This window comes from Sinocyclocheilus grahami, unplaced genomic scaffold (assembly GCF_001515645.1).
Source record: "Sinocyclocheilus grahami isolate Dianchi unplaced genomic scaffold, SAMN03320097.WGS_v1.1 scaffold121.1, whole genome shotgun sequence".
Lineage (NCBI taxonomy): Eukaryota > Metazoa > Chordata > Actinopteri > Cypriniformes > Cyprinidae > Sinocyclocheilus > Sinocyclocheilus grahami.
In genome coordinates, this window is record NW_015505300.1 from 954123 (window position 1) to 962890 (window position 8768).

Consider the following 8768-nt stretch of genomic DNA (forward strand, 5'->3'; position numbering starts at 1 on the left):
ATGTCAACTGACAATAGCTAATAACAACATTGGCAATTATTCTGCTAGACATGCTAGATAACAGAGATGATCAAAACAAAGGCACTGATATAAATCCCAAATAAATCAAATGAAGCACAACTTTAAGCATTACATGGAAGAAAGAAAAAAAAAGAAAGAAACTTGAAAATAAGGTCCTTTTTGTTCTTCAGAAGAGAGGCTGTGATACAGGTTTGAACGACATTGAGGGTAAAGCTAAGTAAAGACACAATTTTCATGTAATTAATATAATGTACTTAAGTATATTGTTATATAATTGTTAATTCTTAAATTTGAAGCAAAGTCATTAAATAAATTGTATGACGTTTTACACTGCTATAAAAAATTCGAATTATTGTAGAGGCATTTTTTTTTACCTCGTTAGCGCTAAATCTGATTAATATAAATAATAAAAGTGCTTACAACACATGCCATACACCTTATTTTACTTTACTACACTAGTTACAAAATAATGAGATCCAAACAAAGGAATGTCCTGTATAAAACTTGAACATTTGGTCCACTACATGTATGCACTACATTTAATTCCCAGCAGAGGTCCCTCCAACATCTGACTGACCATGTGCTTCCTGCTGCTCGACAGAATGGGCTGTTTCGTCTTACCTAAAGTGTGTTTTCAGACGGTTTTTTCTTAACCATGGAGGAAACCCCTCAGCCTGGCTCTGTTCAGATTTGCTAGTTAGGAAAAACAACAAATATTGAAGCAAAGATACATATAAGACTGCAAAAAAATGTATATTAACTCAGCTCAAGCCTACAAGTCTGATTTTGACACTTGTTAACATGTATAAATGTGTGATAGATCAGTTTTCATAGATACATGTGATTTTTATCGTGTGAGCCTTGCCTTCTGTGTGAAAACTTTCTGAAAGCAGTGGCTTATTTTACCACTCAACACATATAGTAACGGTTAAATGAACTTACACAAAACACTCCATCTGAACTTAGAGGGTATCAAATGATGAGAAATATTCTCTTTGCCCAGATATAATTGTATGAATGAATGCTCTCGCAGTGGCCCTAGAAGAAATGAGATTACAGAATCACTCTTGACATTTACATTTATATCAACATATTATGGGAGCCTACATCAAGCTGTTGCCATTGTCATTTCTGTGCTTTTTACATATCACTTTGCTTTTATGCCTAGTTTTATCTAGTCAGGCTTCACAGCTTGTCATTCCAAGCGTGTTTATCAGAAACAGAGATGCGCCCTCGTCAGATACGCACTTGATCTGCTGCTAAGGAGGACTGTGGCATCAGTGCAGAGCCGTGAACTTCTTCCCCGTGTCCATGTCGCCTCCCCTCCTCCATTAGCCATCAGGACAGGGGGAGTAGAAGGTGGCCGGTGTGAGCTCTTTTGTCCTGAGTGGCGTTATAGCTAATCTAAAGACCTGTGATGGACGCCTCTCTGGCGGCACAGGCCGCTGGACTCCAGCCCTGAGAGGAGCGGGAGGATGGGGATCACGTGAGAGGGCACGGGAGGAGGAGGAGGAGGAGGAGGCGAGGGCTGGGGGAGGGGGGGGAAGGTCATTAGTCAGCAAGCATGGCGAAAAAGAGAACAGCAGGACACAGTGCCACACATTACAGCCCACCACCGCCTGCATTGTCCTCCCTCACAGGCCAAATGACTGCTGGAGGATCCACCGAGTTAAGTTTCTAATCTCTCGCGAGGGGGCTGGAGCTCCTCTTTTGTCATGGTAATCTAGAGTTTTGGGCAGGTAAAGTATGTAACACATGTAAATGAATGAGTCCTTCACCAGAAGAGGAGATGGGAACGTTTGGTTTAAGATTAGGATCGTGTCCAGCCAATTATATGTATTGGAACCCTGTGATCTGTGCTTCTATCTTTAGATTTCTATGGGCACCCCTGTGTGCGTGACTGCAAAGATTAAATGCAATATTTTTGCACCCAGCTCCATCAAAAGTGACCTTTACTGCTCAGCATGGCATCACAGCAACAGACACCTGCTGTTCCAGTCCTCGAAGAGCCGCTAGGCCATCAAACCACACATCTCTCGCAGCAGACACCCTCAAAGAACTTCATTTGTGATTTAGAAAGGTATTTTAGCGTGGTTGTTCTGAAGAGTGCAGTAAAAGGTTAAAAGAAAACTTGATGTGGCATCATTGACGGCACTGGCTAGCGTTTGGATGTTGATTCTTAACCGTCTCAGTAGAGCGTCTATGTGCAGGCAGCAGCCAGAACTCTGGGCACAGACGCAGTCCAGACTCGCGGCTGGGTTTGTGTTTCATGCTGATAAGAGATGCAGCTGGAGGGGAACCAGTCTCACTTGGTCAAAGACAACAGCAGAAGATGCCAGAAGAACACAGGAACAGATGAATGGGGTCAAATGAAAAGTAGTAAAAAAAACTAAGAAAACTACCAAGATGTTTTATTCTAAGAGTAACATTACAAAGTGTATTGCGAGCTTCTCAACAGGATTTGCTTCAGAACCCATATTTTACTTTGGACAAGTGATGGCCCCATTAAAAATAGTGTATTGAATGAAAATAAATGTAAAAAAGTATGTAAAATTAATCATTAAAATGTATTAATATTGCCATGAACTACATAAACCATCATTTGCATTAAAATGGCTGAAAAACTGACTTTTTTATTTTATATTGTCTTGACAATTTTGAGTATTTGGTTTGTAAACATGTCTTGAATTTTGATTCAAGGTTGAATTTCATGCTCTCTATAGCCAATAATTCACTGTACAAAACACATCATTAGGTAGTTCCAAACTCATAAGACATTTGTTCACTTCGAAACACAAATGAAGATATTTTTAAACTTTTTTTTTTTGTCCAAGTACATTCACTCAAAACTTTGACGCTACAAAAAGTTCATAAAAGAAATCATACGTATGAACAGTTTGATCCAAGTGTTCTGAAGAGACAAAATTGCTTTATACGATAAGATTTAATTTAGGTGTTGTTAGAACCGTTTAATTAAAACTACCTTCTTTTGTGTTTCAAGGAAGAACAAAACTTAAACAGGTTTAGAAAAACATTAAGGGTGAGTAAATGATGACCATTTTCATTTTTGGGTGAACTAACCCTCTTTTTTTAAATTCTTGTGTAGTTTTGTTAATGAAATCTTTATCACAAGGACGAGGGCTTGTAAACTACCTTTACATATTGGCATCTGTTTAATTTGATTAGCTTCTACTAAATGACAAATGAATGTGCACCTACATATTCTATATTTTGACATTAAAGATATGGAAATTTAGAACATTAATTAGTCTATGTTTCCATCCTCACTAGTCATGATGAATATATGGTTAGGTTCATTTTATTATTAGCATTGTTGCTGTCCACAACCGTATTAGAACAGTCAACCCACCAGAACCACTGACTTTAGGGTCTTGTTTACATTTTCTAATAACAGGACAATTTATCACACTGAGACTTGAGGATTTAACATACATTTCTCTCAGAGATGAGAAACTGTCATGTGTTAAGTTATGCATTCCTCTCCTCCAGCCACATTTCAGCAGAAGTTGAGCAAAACATTCTGCCTCAAATCTTCCTGGGCGATCAGCGTATAATGAGGGTGTTTGTGAAGCGCAGGAGCATTTCATTTCACAGTGAAATACAGCCCGTCTCTGGGGCCACACAGCTCACAGACACTGACTCTGGGCAACATGGCTCCTGATGAGTCATACCTGTGCTAAATAATCAGTCTTCATCTCATCTGTGTGCAAGCACAGACCAGCTAGCAGGATCAAGAGCCCTCCGATAAAGATTGGGATTGTTTTTTCTGCATATGCACAGGTGTAAAAAATGTTTGTGGCCATCAGTGTCATTTTTTTTCTTTTTTACGTTTAAACCTCTATAGGACTTTCACCCAGAAATGAGAATCATGTCAACATTTACTCACGCTCATGTCCTTCCAAACCTGGCAACGCAGACTCCTTTCTTACATTAAATACAAAATTAGATGTTAGACAAAATGTTCATGCTGCTGTTTTTCATACAAATAAAGTAAATGACAGAACAAGAACCAATGACATATTTGGATATCCATTACTGTAAATAATATTCGAGAGCTGCAGAGCATATTCTCAATGGATAACAACTTAAAATTCACACAAACCTTTTTCTCTCAAAAAGCTGTGGCTTTCAGAAGACTTAGAAGATAGTGTTTAAGTTGCACTTCTTTCATGGTGCTTTTAGTCATTTTTGAAGCTTGACAGCTCCTGGTCACAATTAACGTTTGTTGTTTGGAATAGAGCAGTGTGAACATTATACGAAATTTCTCGTTTTGTGATTCCAGTAAGAAAGAAACACAAACAGGTTTGGAAGCAAGACATTTTTTTTGAAACTTTTATGGATAGGCTATAAATTGTGTTTACCGTACTGAGTAATTCACAAGCCATATGTGCAATAAAGAGAAGCTTTATCACTGACAAAGGATAGAAGACATTTGCAAGTTTGTTTCCTACAACGGATTTTGTTTTTTAAATATCTTCCTCATCCAAGTGCTGTTTTTTTCTTTTCTTTTTATTTACTTATTTTTCTTTTTCTTTTCTTTTTTCTTTTTTTGTCTTGAGACAAAAGAAACCAGTGTGCCTGAATGAAACGGATTTGCTTACATTTTCAGATCTTTTTTAAAAATATATATAGCCTATATATTCACAATTCTGGCATTTAGTTCTGATTCCAAACAGCTTATCGAAGACTTTGCTGAAATATTATCAGGGAAAATTATTCTCGGTATACAGTCATCTCCATTGACAGATGATTTCACTGAGGCACAGAAGTATTTTACTGGGGGTCGTGTCCCATTAAAAAGGCTCTAGCACCGCCCCTGTGAAACAATATGAGGTTGAGTAAATAACATGATTTTGGAGAGCACTATCTGTGTAAAATACAAGCATATTTCTATTTTTATATCCGTCGCTCTTTTCCTCGAGATGCTGTCGGTAGTTTTAAGTCATGACATCTGTTTGCACTACTGAGTGAGAGCGCTGTGGCGTGCACACAGTTTGAGAAACAGGCCATGCGAGCAGTCGGCATGACACTTATCACCCAGTCTGCGATTGATGCTCTGCCTCTCGCCCTCAATGTCACGCACGACACATCCGTCTCCGGGGGAAACAGGAGGTGTGAGAGCGTGTGACAGTTTTAAATCCCCTCAGCCGGGGAGAAGGACATCGGCGCTGCATCTGATAGAGCCCAGCTACGTCCCTCCCCCCGCCTGTGTCACCGGCGCGGGATATGTGATCAATCACGTAACCAAGACGGTGAGGCACTAGGTCGTCAAGGCGACCGCAAATCGCTCTTTATCGGAAAGCTGCAGAGACAGGCGGCCTGGCCATCTCCAGCTGGAGATGACATGTTTATTGGCTCAGAATAAGAATCAGCTGGCCAGAGCCTGACATTTGAAGAAAACAGTAGTTTTTAGGCTTATTGGCTGGGTGGTTTCGCGGGGGGCCAGAGGGATAGACGCTGTTTAACTCGTGCTTTTTGTGACACATCCCCTGGAATCGTGTAAGAGGAAACTTCAGGGCATCGGGCTCTCATTCCCGTGCATGACTAAATCCCCGAAGGCTCTCCGTTGAATATCAAATCAGTTCAGCAGCTGAACGGAGCATATAGTAAACGTATTAACAGATACAGGGCCTCTGCTGCTAGATTTAAGTGCGCAGAGCCCCAGGCTTCAGAGACAGACCTGTCACAACAGCTAATGAGCGGCTCTCGTTAAGGGAGCGTCTACCAATTAGCTGATTATGTAATAATTTTGATTAGTCGCACCTCGATGCCTCGGGTCATTTCTTCTGAGAGACTGTACCTGCGTCCCTGAATCACATGGACCATTAATATACTGTCAAAAATGTGATAAATCTTCTGTTGTGTGTTGGAACGTTTTCGAAGATAGGCCTATATTACATCACATGGCAACACTGAAGTCCTCCCCCCTTATGGTGAAAAGAACCAATTACTTGTTTGTAGCCTAAAAAAAAACAAAAACTAAAATAAAAACAAAAAAAAAGATCTACCTTATTTTTACAGTAAGAGCGGATCAGCGGGCGAAAAGATATGAAAAGTGAAAAAAGATTTGTGATGCAAATCTCCCGTTCTTCCACATTCCAAAAGTGGGTGCCCTGTTGGATTGAGATCTGGTAACTGTGGAGGCCGTTTGAGTATAACGAACTCATTTACATCTAGTTCAAGAAACTAGTCGAGATATATTTTAAGATATAAGCTTTGTGACATTACGTGGTATCCTGCTGGAAGTAGCCATCAAAATACAGTGGTGTGAAAAAGTGTTGGCCCCCTTCCTGGTTTTTAAATTTTTTGCATATTTGTCACACTTAAAAGACTCAGATCGTCAAACTCATTTTAATATTACACAAAGATGATGCAAGTAAATACAAAATGCAGTTTTTAAAATGATTATTTATTTTATTAAAGGAAAAAAGCTGTCCAAACCTGCCTGGCCCTACGTGAAAAAGTAATTGCCCCCTAAATCTAATAACTGGTTGTGCCACGCTTTGCAGCAACAACTGCAATCAAGTGTTTGCGATAACTGGCAATGAGTCTCTCACGTCGCTGTGGAGGAATTTTGGCCCACTCTTCTTTGCAGAATTGTTTTAATTCAGCCACATTGGAGGGTTTTCGAGCATGAATGGACTGTTTAAGCATCTCAATCGGATTTAAGTCCGGACTTTGATTTGGCCACTCCAAAACCTTAATTTAGTTTTTCTTGAGCCATTCAGAGGTGGACTTGCTGGTGTGTTTGGGATCATTGTCCTGATGTCAACTGTTTTGATTCTCATCTGTTCTTGAATTTCTTTAGATCACAGCATAATTAATTTTGTCAGACAGGTTCTATTTAAGTAATTTCTTGATTCAACAGGTCTGGCAGTAATCAGGCCTGGGTGTGGCTAGTGAAATTTAACTCAGCTTTCTAAAACAATGTGGTTAATTGCAGTTCTTTCACGATTTAACAGGAGGGGGCAATTAATTTTTCACGTAGGGCCACGTAGGTTTGGACAGCTTTTTCCCCTTAATAAATGAAATCATCATTTAAAAACTGCATTTTGTATTTACTTGCATTATCTTTGTGTAATATTTAAATTTGTTTGATGATCTGAAACATAAAAGTGTGACAAACATGCAAAAAAATAAGAAATCAGGAAGGGGGCCAACACTTTTTCACACCACTGTATGTCTGCCTGTTGCCTTTCTATCAGCTCAAACCAATCCAGCCATTCTCTTCTCTTTGGCATCAACACAGAACTATATATTTTCTCTTTTTCGGACCATTTTCTGTAAACCCTAGAGCTGGATGTGTGCTTGAAAATCCCAGCAGATCAGCAGTTTCTGAAATACTCAGACCAGCATGCCTGGCACTAACAACCATGCCACGTTCAAAATCACTTAAATCAACTTTCTTCCCCATTCTGGTGCTTGGTTTGAACTTCAGCAGATCTTCTTGACCATGTCTACATGCCTAAATGCATTGAGATGCTGCAATGATTGCCTGAATAGATATTTGTGTTAAAAAGTTGAACAGGTGTACCTAATAAAGTATATATTTCAAGGTTTTTATTTAGCCCAGTGGCTAGATTAACAAATAACCAAACGCCACCCGATCTAAATAGTCCCTCAGTTTAATAGTAATGACTTTATGAATTTCTTTACCGATAAAATAGATAACATCAGAAGTACAAAAACAAATGTAGATTCTACAGCGTATAATATTTCAGCTTCGTTCATTGCACCAAAAGATAAACTGCAGTGCTTTACAACTATAGGACAGGAAGAGCTAAATAAACTTATCACTGCATCTAAACCAACAACATGCCTGTTAGATCCTGTGCCCACTAAATTACTGAAAGAGTTGTAACCTGTAGCAGAAGAACCGCTTCTCAATATTAACTCGTCATTATCTTTAGGTCACGTCCCAAAACCATTCAAGCTGGCGGTTATTAAGCCTCTTATTAAGAAACCACAACTAGATCCAAGTGAACTGGCAAATTACAGATCCATTTCAAATCTTCCGTTTATGTCTAAAATTTTAGAAAATTTTGTCTGCTCAATTGTGCTCCTTCCTGCAAAAAAATGATCTCTATGAAGAATTTCAGTCAGGTTTCAGGCCCCACCATAACACACATCGATGCTGGAGAGCCGCAGCCCTGTAGAGTTTTGCTTCAACCCTAATCAAACACACCTGAACAAGCTAATCAAGCTCTGAAGGCTTACTACAAAAGCTACAGGCAGGTGAGTTTTAATTAGGGTTGGAGCTGAACTCTGCAGGGCTGCAGCTCTCCAGGACCGGAGTTCGCCACCCCTGCTATAGATCATGACATACTCATAGATCGATTACAAAACTATACAAGTATTCAAGGGCAGGCTTTAAGATGGTTTAGATCCTACCTGTCCGATCGCTACCACTTTGTTTATTTAAATGGGGAGTCATCTCAATTATCACCAGTAAAATATGGAGTGCCACAAGGATCTGTCCTAGGTCCTCTGCTATTTTCAATATACATATTGCCCCTTGGTAATATTAATAGAAAATACGTGATTAGTTTCCATTGTTATGCTGATGATACTCAACTATATATCTCAACAAGACCAGATGAAACTTCTAAATGATCTAAACTAACAGAGTGTGTTAAAAATGTAAAAGATTGGATGACCAGTAATTTTCTCCTATTTAATTAGGATAAGACAGAGATATTACTTATTGGACCAAAAAACAGTACACA